At 41.8% G+C, this 14,804-nt stretch overlaps 1 long non-coding RNA gene across 2 annotated transcripts in view; it reads left to right on the top strand.

Annotated features, from left to right (window-relative positions):
- The window catches only part of LOC111825112, a 50,544-nt gene extending 46,857 nt beyond the window's left edge, over positions 1-3,687 (top strand). For both annotated transcript variants that reach the window (XR_002828217.1, XR_002828218.1), the window contains exon 3: positions 2,996-3,687. This is a non-coding gene — a long non-coding RNA (uncharacterized LOC111825112). The remainder of the gene's footprint in view (positions 1-2,995) is intronic.
- Positions 3,688-14,804: the final 11,117 nt, after the last annotated feature.

The raw sequence follows: 14,804 nt of genomic DNA on the forward strand, positions 1-14,804 counted from the left end.
CCCATGAAGACCTGAAATTCCTACACTCTATCACTGTATGTGTGTTTCAATTTAATTTTATTTGTTTGAACTAGTAAAGCCTTCACTAAAGCCTCCCTCTCCTCCTTTGAGTGAGGAGATGGAAGTAGTTACTCCCTTCTTGAGTTTCCACAGAAGCTTGTTTGTCAATTTCATGTAGTACTTTTTTTTTCATGCTGACATATATTGCTATTATATGTGCACATCTCTCATATCCCAACTATACTGTGAGCTCTTCAGACAAGGGACTACTTTGGATTCTTCACAGCGCATAGCAGAGAATGTGTAAATATGATCATCAAATGAATGAATTAAAGGTCCTAGGTTGGATATAATTTTTTAAATTTATTGTTGAAAGTACTATACATGTCTCCCTTGTTTTCCCCATTGACCTCCTCCTCCCAACTCTTGCCCCCTTCTCAGGCTTTCACTGAACTATTGTCTGCGTCCATAGCTTAACTTGTTATTTTCCTTGTGGTCTGAGATGCAAACTACAAAGCTATATAGATGTGGGTCTGTGCTATATTACAAAGATTGCAATATTTATAAAAATACTGGAGTTATACTCTTTAATATATACTGACTGGTTGATAGAGACTCAAACTTATATTTATGTAATCTAATTTTAAAAAAACTGCGACCAATAAAAAGCCATCACCTTACAAACTACCATTGAACATCTTAGATTACTAGAGAAGGATATGGGGGCAGGTCATTCTAAAGTTGACAATAGTTAATGCAGTTTAGAGAAGAAACTTTAGCTCATTTAATCCTGAAAATAACATGCGCACAACACACAGCAGTTTAAGAATTTTTCTTTTTTTCATTTTACTGATTCAGAAATTGAGACTTATAGCCAAGAAATGGCAGAGCCCATACACAAACCCAGACTTTTGGACTCAGATACTTTAATCTTTCATCACTCTTCTCAACACAAAATGAATCCTAGAATGTCAGACATTTGAGCTATCAGAAACTCTTTACCTTGGGCATAGAATAAATAGCCTCATTTTGGTGTTTTTGAAATTCTGCTCTAGAGAAGCCTGCTGTCTTGAGGATTGTGCATGGCAGGGAGGGACTAGGTGATTCTAATCCCTGGATGACTAAACAGAATCCCAGTCCATCTGTGATAAATATCCCTTCCAAGGGCCACAGGTGTGTACAACAGAGTGCGCGTCTTTCTTTTCCACCTCAGTGCTAAAACCATCATAGAAGCCTTTCATCCTTTGCTCAATTAATCCTTCATTTTTTATTTTCTTATTAATGTTTTACTGCGTCCTTCTGTGGAGTAAAAAAGCAGCACTCTGATAGCTGTATAGTAAAATGGACTGGCTTTATGTACCTACTGGAGGCAAGGAAGCCAGACCAAGGGCTTCTTTCCTTGTCCTCAAAGGCTGGAGGAAACAAAGGCAAAACCCAATGACTGAACGCCACCTATACCACCTTCCTTGAACACGGTATCAATACCTGGACAGCAGCAACTATAGGGTTCCTTGAAGAGGCCATGGAAGCCACCTTCAAGTACATCCTATTTTTAAAAAGGGGTGTAAGTGAGGGGGTATAAGCTAGGTTTACTTTGGTGAGTCCCTGGAAGAAAAATTAAAAGCAACCAGCTACCTATTCCTTATAAGGCTGAGCTTTCTGATAGAAACGTACAGCAAAAAAATGTGCTACCTTCTGGAATAGTGAGCTTGCTGTCATTGGAAGCATTCAAGCAGAGGCTGGACCATCCCTCCTTGAGAGTAGTATATAGAGCATATATTTAGAGAGTAGATAGTTTGGCTAGATAAATACTAAAATACCCCTCCGAGCAATGGCATTTTGTGTTCCTCTAAATATTTCACACTTGAATGCCTTAGGACAGTGGTCAGCAAACTGCGGCCCCTTGAGTGTGGCTCTTCCACAAAATACCACGTGCGGACGCGCACGTACAGTGCGATTGAAACTTCGTGGCCACACTCAAGGGGCCAAAGAGCCGCATGTGGCTCGTGAGCTGCAGTTTGCCAACCACTGCCTTAGGAGATGGATTCAGACAAAGCTCATCTGTTCTGTAATACTTGGCTACAGTACAACGCCTGCTGCTTGGTCAAAAGCATTTCATAGGCAGCTGTTACCACCCCTATTTCAGAAATGTGGTGAAAAGGGAATTCAGAGACAGGTGAGGGGCCTGCCACCACATGAGCAGGTGGGAAGAGGCCCCCAGCTCCGGAGCTGTCTAATGCCTGAGCCTGCACACTTCTCAACTGGATCTTAAATCAGTGGTTGTCAACCATGTGCAGTGATCCCACCACCCCTGGGAACTCCTAGAGTTTTCCCCTTCTAGTTTATAAAGTCACACAATTCCAGTGTTTGAATCTTTGAAGTCACAGAGTCAAGCTCTCTGGGATCCATAGGAAAGCAATGTTTCCCACTGGTTCTAATTGAGAACTAGAAAATGGAAATGAGCTCCATGGAATCCTAAGGAATTCTGTCTGGGCCCAGAGAGAAACAGGGCAAAGGTCACAACCACATCTTCTGCCAGCTTTTCCTGAGGAAGCCAGTCTTCATGGAGGGAAAGGGCTGAGTTCCAGGAGTAGGAAAAACAATATAGTTTGTTAAGATTGCAAGCACTTGGAGCAACAATAAACAATAATGGCACAATTTTAGGAATCTTTCTCTGGAAAGGTCTCCGTATTTCACAGATGGGGAAGCAACAGGATCTATGAGAAAGCAATGAACTGGTAATCAGAAAATCTGTGCCACCACTGTCTTGCTGTGTGACCTCAGCATAACACTTAACCTCTCTGAGTCCTGGTTTCCTTACAAGGATGACAATTTGCACCTAGGCTTGATTAGAGGGTCAGATGAGATCATGAATGTGAAGCACTTTGTAGCTGGTAGAATTAGACAAATGGGAAGTGTTAATATGATTGTGCCTGCTTTATATACTTTTCCTGAAGTGAGTTGATGTTATTGTTACAGTATCCTCTATTTCCAGGAAATCAAGAGACGGAGATGTGAAGTGACTTGGGTGCCTGGACTAAAAGATGAAGTCTCCCTACTTTACCATGCCTGACCATGGCCTGGTACTTTCTCTCCTTCTGAGAATGATACTATTACATAACTGTTTGGGGAAGCCCCCAGACCAAGGACACTTCCTTCTGCCCAGCTGTGTGAGACATTCTTGGGTGGAATCAGGAAGATGGCCACTTTCACATCAACTGGGGAGGCCCAAGACCTACCTTTCTTCTCCCCACACTCCCACTGCCCACACCCTGCTCTTCGTGTGGTCTCTGCTATTGAGCAAAGGGTGAATGAGGGAAGTAATCTCTGGTCTCTCTCTGGTTCTCTGCCTCAAAGAATGTCCCAGCCATCATCTACCCTACACCCCTGTCCCCAAAGCACTCTTCCTTTTGCTTCTCCATCAGTGTGGCCTCTTCTGTGAAGTTCTCTAACCATGGGTTTCCCCAACACCTCCTCTCTATCCACAGGCTGCCCCTCATCATCATCTTCATCTCAGAAAATGAGACAAAAAAGACATTCAAGTGACTCATCAGTCCACATAGCAGGAGCAGAAGCAGAGAGAGTGAATCTGTAGGTCCAGATGAGGATTTCTGCAGGCCTCTTGACTGTTTCACAAGATCTGCTGAGATTCATGACAGATAAGATATAAAAAGCTGAGTGGTGCCATGTTGTCTCCAACAGCAGCCAGTATGAAAGTGAAGTGTGATTGCCACCTCCCCAAAACGCAGGGCAGCTCCCGCCTCTTGTGCTCAGCTGTGGCTCAGTGGCTGGCTAGCCAGTCTCAGGACAGTGGCCTACACAGTCAGCACCACTGAGCCTCAGCCACTTTCCTGGCCCAGGGCCCCTCCAGGCCTCCAAGCCACTCTCCATGGGTCTGATGCCCACTCCATTCAAGCACCTGGATATACAACTGTGTCTGAGCAAGGAGACAACAAGGGGGTCCCAGTCCACCGGCAGCACTGGGCTTGGAAATTCTCAAACTCAATGCTCTTGGGCTACCTGGAGGCCTGCTAGACAAAAGGTTCTTCCCAATGGGGTGTGCATAATGAGGGAGAGTCAATGGGTGGGCCTGACCCTTCAACCCACCAGAGGCTCTGCTCTAATCCACTTTGCATATGGGCATCTGTTTGAGGTTTCAGTGGGGGGTGGCGGGTGGGGGGAGATCAGAGTTCACTTCAATTACAAACAAAAGAGCAAAACAACTTTGAAAGCCCCCATTGATCTAGCCCAGTGTTTCTCAAACTTGAGCATGCCTCAGATCTCTGGAGGGCTGGAAAAAACATGTATGGCTGGGCCCCTCCCCAGAGCTGCTGATTCAGCATTTAGGACTGGGGCTGGTATTCTGTATTTCTAGTCCCAAGGGATCCTAGTGTTGCTGTTCTGGGGACAAATTTTAAGAACCACTGATCTAACTCAAATTTTCCCTTCAGAGCAAGGGAAGGTGATTTTTCCAAGGTACCTTGGCAAGTTAGAGATTAACTAGACTAGAACCCCCATCTCTGGCAGCCCCTCTCCCCACTTCCCACCCTAGCCCTGCCCTGTCCAGGGCTTTTCCATCACACCTGGTCACCTGCTCCAGGCCTTCCCTGAGCTTGTAAGTTAGATAGCATGTAGCCCATTTTCATCCATGGGTTATTTGGATTTTTCTGGTTGATGGACTGGCCTAACCCACATCCTCCCGTGTCCCATCCTGCCAGACCTCCCTGCAGGAACTACCTCCACACAATGAGTTCTTCCCCTTTGTCCAGTAAACACACACACACACACACACACACACACACACACACACACAAAATCAAACGGGCCCCCACTGAAATACAGCTGTGAGATGATGGGAAGCTGAGAGCCTGGCAGAGAGGTCACTCAGGCCTGGGCTCTTGGGCTTTATCCCAGGGACAGTGAAAAAAAGGAGAGAATTCCAGAGCCCAAGCTCAAACAGAGTCTTTCATTTTGGGAAGTTGCATTGTACCCCCGGGTTATCAGGATGCTTGCTTCCTATAACCTCACTTCATTCATTATTAAGCCTTCCACAATCTCGTTCTTATTTTATTTTATTTTATTTTATTTTATCCAATACATCCTGATTGAGTCCTAGATCCCGGGATACAGAAAGATAGGTTCTAGCCTGCCTTCAAGGACTTCACAGTCAGGGAGGAAAATAAGCCCAGACAAGTTACCACCTTGTGATGGAAAAAGAAGGGAGTGCCTCAGAGGTGAGCAGTGAAAGAGAGGAATGGGGAGGGTTTCATCAGGTAGATAGGAAGATGTTAACTGACAAGGAGCATGGGCTTGGGGCAGGGAGGACATAGTCAGTGTAAGGATTAAATAATAAGAAATATCTATTGACTATTCACTGTACACAAAGTGCTTTCCATACTTCTTTTGTCTTCACAACCAACCTTCCAGGAGGTACCATTATTAAATCCTCACTTACAAATGAAGAAACTGAAGCTCAGAGAAGTTATTCAACTTACCCAAGGCAACACAGCTACCAAACTTATATTTTCTGTCTTAGAACCTGGTCTCTTAGCTACTTAACCGTCTTACTGCTCTCAGCTAGTGTCTGTTTGGAGGGCAGTGAGGAGTAAGTTTACTGAAGCACTGGACAGGTGTGGGAGTAGTAGGAATGCAGTGGGAAAGATAGGGTGGGGCTTTGTTTGTTCAGGGGCTTGACTGCCAGGGTGAGTCATTCGAACCTAAGTCAGGAGGCTTTGGGGACTACTGAAGGGTTTGAGCAAGAGAGGGACACATGGCACAACTGTGTTTTAGGGAAATTCCTCTGACAGCAGTGAGCAGATTGGGTTGGAGAGGGGAGCCATTGGTGATCAGAGACCACACTGGAGGCTACTGCAAAATTTCAGAAGCAAGAAAACGAGGGCCTGGCTTAGAGCAGAGTGGCAGGTAGGGTGACCCAAAGGCAGATGCTCTTCTCACCACTGATATTGCAAATATTTTCTGACCACTGACCACATGCTTTACTTATATTAACTTATTTAATTCATTGAATCCTAAGAGTGGCTTTTACATCAGATTCCTTCCCTTTTGACATTTCCCCCCTCCTTTATCTTGACTGATGGGTCCCGAAGCCTGGCAGTTTTCCAGTTTGGTGTCCAGGACCTAAAACTTCTTCCTTGAATATTGATGAATCATGGGCTGAGACAATTCAGGGTTAAGAAAACATGATCAGTCCAGCCGGTGTGCTCAGTGGTTAGCATCAACCCATGAACCAAGAGGTTACTGGTTCAATTCCTGTTCAAGCCACAAGCCTGGTTTTCAGGCCTGAACCCCAATAGGGTGCATGCAGGAGGCAGCCAATCAGTGATGTTTCTCTCTCATCACTGTTTCTATCTCTTTATCCCTTTCCCTTCCCCTCTCTCTAAAAATCAATAAAAACATATATTTAAAAAAATAAATTATGATTAATCTCAGAACTATTTATTTTCTCCATTTGATAGCTAAGGAAGCTGAGAACTGGAGAGGATAAGTAATTTGTCCTCTCTAGGCAGCCACAGAAGCTGGACCAGAAAAGGAACATCTTTTCTCTGCCTACACCATGCTCCTGCCCTCCTGCTTCTGGGCCAGGCTGGAGGCCCTGCAGCTGTGGTGGCTGCCAGATGGCATCTCAGTCACCAGGCTGGAGGGCGCCTGAGGACGCTGTGGTCAGCCCCAGGTGGGCAGCCCATCTACCACACTGACACTGTGGGCACGGAGCAGAGGGCCTGAGTGAAGAGAGCACGTGCGGTGGAAAGGGCAAGAATGTTGGTGACTCACGCACTTTGTAGTGTTCACAGCTGCTCAGGGGGCATCCCAGCTTGGACCAGGCAGCTGCCATCTCCACTTTGTCTGAGAGTCATGCTTGGCCCAAGCAGCCATCACAGTAAGAGCAGAAGAAAGAAAATTGGGCTGTAAACGGGTAGCACTGGGCAGAAGAGATAGTAGCTAGTTGTGCGTTAGAAAATCTCAGCTCCACTCCCAGCTCTGCTCTTGCTCTTTCCAATGGCATCACCTTAGGCATGCTGTCACCTGAAGCTGATGAGCCTCACTCTTCTCATCTGTTTGTGGTACTATAATCTTTGCCTGCCTTATCTTGCAGATATGGAGAGTGACCAGTAGCCTAATGAATTTAAAAAAAAAACAAAACCTTTTTGCAAGTCTAGAGGGTTCTACACATATATATGTATACTAGTGGCCCGTTGCACGAAGCCTTCTTCACTTTCTGCCCTAACTGCTGTGCAGTGTTACCGTGGGCTAATGGCTGCCACCTTCCACCCCACACCTGGATGACATCCAATGGCAGGTAAAAATATTCCTTCCTTCAACAAATAGTTAGAGGAGCCTCTGGAAGGAACATGAAGTGTGCAGCATCACTGAGGCCCACTTGCCCTGCCATTGCCTTGTTTTTGGAATTGGTCACCCTCTTGGCTCTTCTTCCTTCAACTGCCCCTTTCTATGCTTCCCAATACTGTCTGTTGATGGACTGGGAGTTCTGGTCTAGAATCACAGAAGAGCACAGCATTTCAGCTGAAGGAAATTCAAAAATCACCCCCTTTTTTCTAAGCAGTAGAACCTTCTCTCCCCTTCTCCCCGCAAACAAACCTGACCTAGATTCCCAGTATATCAGGTAGACAATGCAAAGTGCCTTTGGTTGAAGAAGGGTTAGGGGGCTTAGTTTAGTTTCCCCTTCCTCCTCACTCTCAGTGGTGTGGAGGCCAAGCTACCAATCCCATAAGCCCCTAATTTATTTAAGCCTTTTCATTTTAGAAGTGATGGTTGTTGAAACCTAGAGGCTTATCCCAATTCACTCAGTGAGTCAAAAGAAGAGGCCAGTTTAGGACCATGGTTTCCTGATATTCAGTTCAGGATGTATCTAGTATCCATATCCAAATTCCCCAAAGCTTACAGCATGGGTGAGATACACAGTAAATACTCAGAAAATCCATGTTAAATGTCATTGACCTCAATTAAAAGAGGTTCTGGTGCTCTTAGGCTCCAATTTAACTGCTGGCCCCTGCATCGTTGGTTGGCATTAGATGCTTTGAGGCCTCCTTTTTTTTGTAATGCTTTTGTACCACAGACCAACAAAGTGATGATAGAGAGGATTGGTAGGAGGACTTCAGGATTCTCCCCTTTCTGTTGATTGTAATTAGGAAAATAAGTCAGACAATTTGGTTCAAACCCTAACCCTACTAAATCAAACATCTATTATAGTGTGTGACCACTTACTAACCCTCTCTGAACTTTATTTTTCTTATCTGAAAAATGGGGACAAATATTATTTAGCTCACTCAATAGCTCATTCATTTGTTCTTTCAACCAACATCATAGGAGGTACCCTATGTGTTAAGAATTCATTGCAGTGAAGAGAGATATGGCCCCTGTCCTGATGAAGCTCACCCTTAACAAGGAAAACTATTCCAGTCTAATGTTATACCCTGTGATAATGCAGGATAGAGGAAGTGCTGGGTACTGAAGGGACATGGGCTAGGAAAACATAGGCCTGGGCTGAATCTTGAAGGGGAAGAGTTTTCCAGGTGAAGAATGGACTAAGAATGTGCAAATGTTAAGAGAACATAAGGAATCCAAAAAATGTTTCATCATATGGATTCCTTTGTCTAAAGACCTGGATAGAAGAAAGCATGTGGTGAGGATTTACTAATATAAGATAATGAGATAGTATATGTAGAAAAATGTATCACATAAGTGCCTGGCACATAGTAGGTGCTCAGGAAATGCCACTTGTCCCCCACTTTTTTTTTTAACACATATACTATAGATTTTATTTTCTCAAATCTTAGACCAGAGATGTAGGCATAGTATTGAAAAGTATAGCTCTAAATTTACTGAAATCCATGTTCTCATTTATGATCTTCTAAACAAGGCATAGTTATTTATCAGGAAGGCATAGGTTTAATTTTTCAAATACATGGAAAAAATTATTATAAATATATTTATGTGCATGTATTTTTAAAAAAATTTCTTGTATGAAACAACCATCTTTTCTTGTCTACAAGAAGAATTTATTACCTTCTGACTTCAAATTTTAGTGAACACAAATGTCAGTGTTTGTTCTATAACTTCTAATTATCTCCATACACCTTCTACTCTTTGGTCGTTGCAGGCTTTTCACATCAGAGTTCTTGGCCCACCTGGAAACTAGACTTCAGAAGCTTTAATAAGCAGCAACTACAGAAAACTCACTCGGGTTATTCTGTTAAAAACAAGAATGAGAGCAACAACCTCCAATGCATGCGCTTTCATTTTTCTTGGAGTTTTCAAAATTATACATGTACCAACAGAAAATACATCCCTTATTTTTTTAAGCCATGGTGGCTTAGATTGCACATCTTAACTGATTCATTGTCTGGTAACAGGATACCGATGTAAACAGAGATAAGAGGGTATAGAAAAATCAGAAAAGAATGTAATTGTCATTTAATATTTTTTCAAGATGTACATGTCTGCACTGAATACATTCTTCCTTTCTTTCCTTTTTTGAAATATAACATCTTCCTAATAATAACTTGTATTTGTCCAGTACTTTGCCAATTAAAATGGCCATCCTTATTTTTCTTCACAGCATACTATAAGGACAGTAGTTCTTATTTTTATCATCATTTTCATTTTGCTATGACACAGAGTCATCCAAGGTTGTATAGGTTGTGAGTGACTGACTAAATCAGTACTCCAAATTCTGGCTTTAATTTGTCACCCCATGTTTCTTTGCCCGTTATCTTCACCCAGACAGTCTCTAAGGTCTCTTCCAGCTCTGAAAGAATAAAGTAAAAGCTTCATGAGGAGATAGAAAGCCCCTTTGGTTCAGCATTCTATCCCCATTACTATGTGCATGTCTGCAAAGTCCAAGATGCTTGGTTTTTGTTGTTGTTTTTCATTTGCAACAACATGGATGGGTCTTGAGAGTATTATGCTAAGTGAAATAAGTCAGGTGGAAAATGACAAAAAAGTATCATATTTATCACTCATGTATGATATAAAACAAGAAGCAACAAACAAATAAAAAATAAAATAAACTCATAGATACAGACTACATATTGGTGGTTACCAAGGGGCAAGGAAGTGGGGAAAGATGAAGTGGATAAAGGGGGTCAAATATACATGGAAGGAGACTAGGCCTCAGGTGGGTTTGGGACCTTGTTTTTTATTAAATTGAAGTTTATGTCCTAAATCTCTTTTATAGCCTCAGGAGTGAATGCTGAAGTGATTAATTATTGAGTGGTACTCAGCAACTGCTACCCATGAAGATGATAAACTAAACCCATTATGAGACCCAAGGATATACTATGACATATAGCTGTGCCACTGCCACAAATAGCACTCATAGATAGGGTGCAGATTATATCACATGCAAACATCACCATTGCTGGTGATGGGAGGAGGGGGAAGAAGGCAAGTGGGATATCCCCTGACTTCCATTTGTGTATCTTCCTTTCCCTAAAGGCATCACTACCGGATGCTGGAACTCTGAAGGTTTCCTATAATTTGGTCTGAAAAATTCACTGGGTTTTTCCAATCTGTTAGTACTTCCTCTTTAAAGCTTAGCTTCTCAAATTGGTAAGCATTTAATTTCAGTTACAAAATTAGTTAATTATTGGTATGACATATTAAGCTGATAATTTACCAATGAACAACCAGTTACAATTTGCACATTTTTCACAAGACAACTATTTTTATAGAGGAGGAAGGAAGATCAAGAGAGCTAAGTGTTTTGCCTTAGATCACACAGCAAATAATGTATAATGTTAAATTCAGGCCTTCTAACTCAAGATACTCAAGTCATTCCATTATGACACTTCCAATGTAACACAGATACTATCTACTAAACAATGAATTAGAAAATGGGTTACAAAACAAACAAACAAACAAGGAAGCCTATTTGCTCCTACTCAGGATCCTTCCTTTATTCATGATGCATTTCATCAACACGACCCACTTTTCCCCACTATGCCTTCAGGAATTCTTCCTTTCTAGGTCTGCAGTAGCCAGTGGTGGTTGTAGTGATATCTGTGAATTCTCAGGGTTCAGAGGACCTCTCTTTTGAGAATTTTGCCTTCTTGTCATCTTCATGAGAATGTTCTTTAGACATGTACCCTCAGCACACAAAAAATTCAGCTCAGCATATTCTCCCCAAACTTCTCTTTCTTCTATGTCAGCTCTGTTTTGTCATGCTCATCCACTTAGACGCCTACATTAGTAATCCAGACATCATCCTAAACTCCTTTCCCCCACTTTCCTTTTTTCACCATGTATTCCTTAAGACTGGTTGATTTTTTTCTCTGAAGTCTTTCTTCAGTCTGTGTCTACTTTATGACCCTAATGCCACTTTTAAGTCCCCATCATATTCCATTTGGATGTCAGCAATGATCTTCTAACTGGTCTTCCACTGTTACCTCTATAATGCGAAAAGTTTAATGTTTGACTCTGCTCCAAACAGAGTGGAAGGAACAGGCCAGGGCCCATGTAAAATGCTCTACCACCCTTTCCAAGAACAGGCAAGTAGACAATGCCAGTGTGTGTGTTTGTCTTCACTTGCCAACTTCCTCTCCACCCTGCTCTGTTCACATTTTTCTTCAGAGAAACCACACTGCTGAACAACAGATGGACATTCTAAACTAGGACTCTGTGCCTGGTCAATAGATAACGGCATTCTGGCCTAGACCAGAGGAAAGATCACAGAAGGCAGCACCTAAGAGGAAGTGGACATGACCTCAAAACACACATTACAACTCCCTGCTCAGCAGAGGCTGGGGCTCTCCCTGGGCAGTTCTCAGCAGATATGCACAAAACATTTGCCTGCAGCTCTCTTAGGGAGCTCACGGTCTGCTCTGAATCTTTGCTTTTCTTGCTTGGTTCACAGTCTCCTGCTCTTTGGGAGCCAGTACATAGCAGAGACAAGGTGACAGCCAAAAGACTCCTGATGACCATGGCTAACTGTCTTTATTTCTTGGAGTCTTTTCCTACCTGTTAAATGAGGATAGTTACCCACACCAAACTCACCTTTTGGTCACAGTGAGAAATGAGAATCTCACAACATACTGAGGTTGATGCTTGAGAGGACTGAGGATATTGGTTTTGGATTCAGAAAAACTGGGGTTAGGTTCAAGCTGAGCTACTTTCTGTCAAATCCAGGCTCAGCCAGTAAGCCTCTCTGAATGTTAGCATCTTCATCTTGGCTCATGCAGGCAAGACAATCCCTGTGAATCATGAAGCACAATGTATATATAGCATGATAATATTTTTATAGTGTATATGGAGCACTTTCTGGAGTTTTATGTCACTCCAGGGTTCCCTTAACAACCCTCCTTGTCTATTCATAGGTACTCACTGGGAGTCTGTTTGGGACTCATCACACTAAGCCGCTTGACCCCACCTGCTGGGGAAGAGCATGTGCCTGGGGTGCATGTTACGCAGGCTGAAAACTCCCAGTGGAAGGGATTCTGGCTTGTGTGGAGATGTTCTCTTGCTGTAGATAGTCTGATACAAACAACAGTTAAGTATAAATCATGCAGGGACCACAAGATGAAACAGGTCCTTCCAGGGCGGAATCACTTAATAGTATACCTGGGATTGCCTGTTTTTATGTGAGTATCCTCACATGTGTGTTTCAGTGTGTGTGTGTGTTTGGAGATCAGAAAGTAATGACCTATCATTGAGACATTTAGGCTCTTCAGCCAAGTCAACTGTGTCTTCAATGTAGGTAGGGGTGAGTAGAAAGAATACTGTGCTGCCATCATAAGGCCTGGGCTTCATCCTGACCTTACTGATCTGGGCCCAGTCACATCACTTACCTCATTTTCTCCTTCTGGAGAGCTCAACCCACCTCACAGAAGTCTGCATGGGTCACAGTGAGTGTGAAGGAGCAGATAGCCCTCTGTGAAACAGGGAGAGTCCCCTCTTGCTACACGGATGCTGCAGCACAAGGAAGGCTGTATTCCCAAAAGCCAGGATTCATTTCTGCTCATGGTACCCCTGGCAGCAGCTGCTATGGGAAAGATTTGCTTCCACAACTTTTAGTAGGTGTGCCACACAGAGGCTCACTGAATATAGGAGGTGGTATGACTAAGACTCTTGAATGTTTATGGATCAAAACTAACGACACGTTTAAGAAAACTGGTTTAAAATTGTTGATATTGTAACAAACAAAAACAAACAAACAAAAAAAGACAAAAATGAATGCCAAGGAGTCAAGCTTTACCTAGTTATGAGGATAAACCAGGAGAAATAATGCTAGACCTGGGCTTAGGGAGCCTGTGATCTCTCCCACTCTCCCCAGTTTGGCTTGTAAACTCCCTGAGAACCAGGTCATGTTTTGCTCATAATTGTATCTCACTGTGCCTGGCACATACAAGGGTGCTGTTTGAAGTATGCGCTTGTTGGCGTATTGATGTGACAACATGTTCACAATATATCATAGTGGGTTAAAAAAACATTATGAACAATATGTATATATTTCCATGGTAAAAAGGTTGGAAAGATATTAGTATTGTTATAATAACAGCTTTATCTTTGCATATATTACATGTTACTTTAATTTTCTTTTTCAAATTTTCATTCCATAACTTTCTACATATATTAGATGTAGAATGTATAATAAAAAAGCTTATAATGTATATATAAATAAATATATAACTATATTTTAAATATCTCTAGTTTTACAGTAAACTACAAAAATAGAGATTTGAGGGTTTGAGAAAAAATAAAGTGTTAATTCATACAAAAATAAAAATGTTTGCAAAAATTGGCATCCAGAAGCAATAATGGAGGCTATTTTTGTTCCCAGTAGTGCGCAAAGCTCAGTTCAGTGTAAGATACTAACATATAGCAGGAATTAGAAAAGCCTTCATACTTTCTACCTGTTCATTGCAATAAAGTTGAAAACAACTCAAATTCTCAAAAATAGAGATCTGGATCACCAAACCACAGGATATCTACACTTTGGATCATTAAAGTGCTTTAAAGACATTTTTTAGTTTTAAAAGTTCAAGTATGCACATTATGGTATTTTATAGAAATATTTATGTAAAAGAATGCTAACTTGCCTATAAATACTTATAATTCTGAGAAAACTCGTGTTTATTAAGACTAAAATCCAAACAATGTAAAATAGAATTGTCCTTTATTTTTTGTAGAATTCCCTCATTTTATAATTTTTATAAATACAAAGTAGGAAATAGTGAATACCTATACAGCAGTAATTAAAATGATTTCTAAAAGTCTTTGGAATTCCAGAAAATTATAAGCAAAATGTAATAGGTTAACAAGTACCCGTATACTACACTGTGGCTAGGAGTGTAAATAGACCTAAGTTTTCTGAAGCATAACTTGGAAATATATATGTCAAATTTTAAAAGTGTCATTTCCTTAGTTCTACCAGTTCCATTTTAAGAATTTAATCCAGGAATAATCAGAGACCCAGAGACATTCATCTCACTGTTATTTGTGATGGGGGAGGGGGGCGGGGAAAGAGGAGTTACCAAAATGTCCAACAGTAAGAAATGGGTTGAATGGATATACCAATGAATGTAATAATTAGGCAGCCATTAAAAACATCTTATGGAGGAGTATTTAGTATTACCAAAAAAGTTTTATTAGATAGGACATGCCATATAATAACATTTTTTAAAAAAAAGACGTGGAAGAATATAAACCAAAACATTGACAAAGGTTGTTTCTGGGGCACATTTACTCTGGGCTTCTTTTCAAGTTGGCTATTATCAGGGGAGAATTGAAGGATATATTTTCTCAGAGCCTCACTTTCCTCATATGTA

The sequence above is a fragment of the Myotis lucifugus genome, unplaced genomic scaffold (assembly GCF_000147115.1).
Source record: "Myotis lucifugus unplaced genomic scaffold, Myoluc2.0 scaffold_14, whole genome shotgun sequence".
NCBI classification, from domain to species: domain Eukaryota; kingdom Metazoa; phylum Chordata; class Mammalia; order Chiroptera; family Vespertilionidae; genus Myotis; species Myotis lucifugus.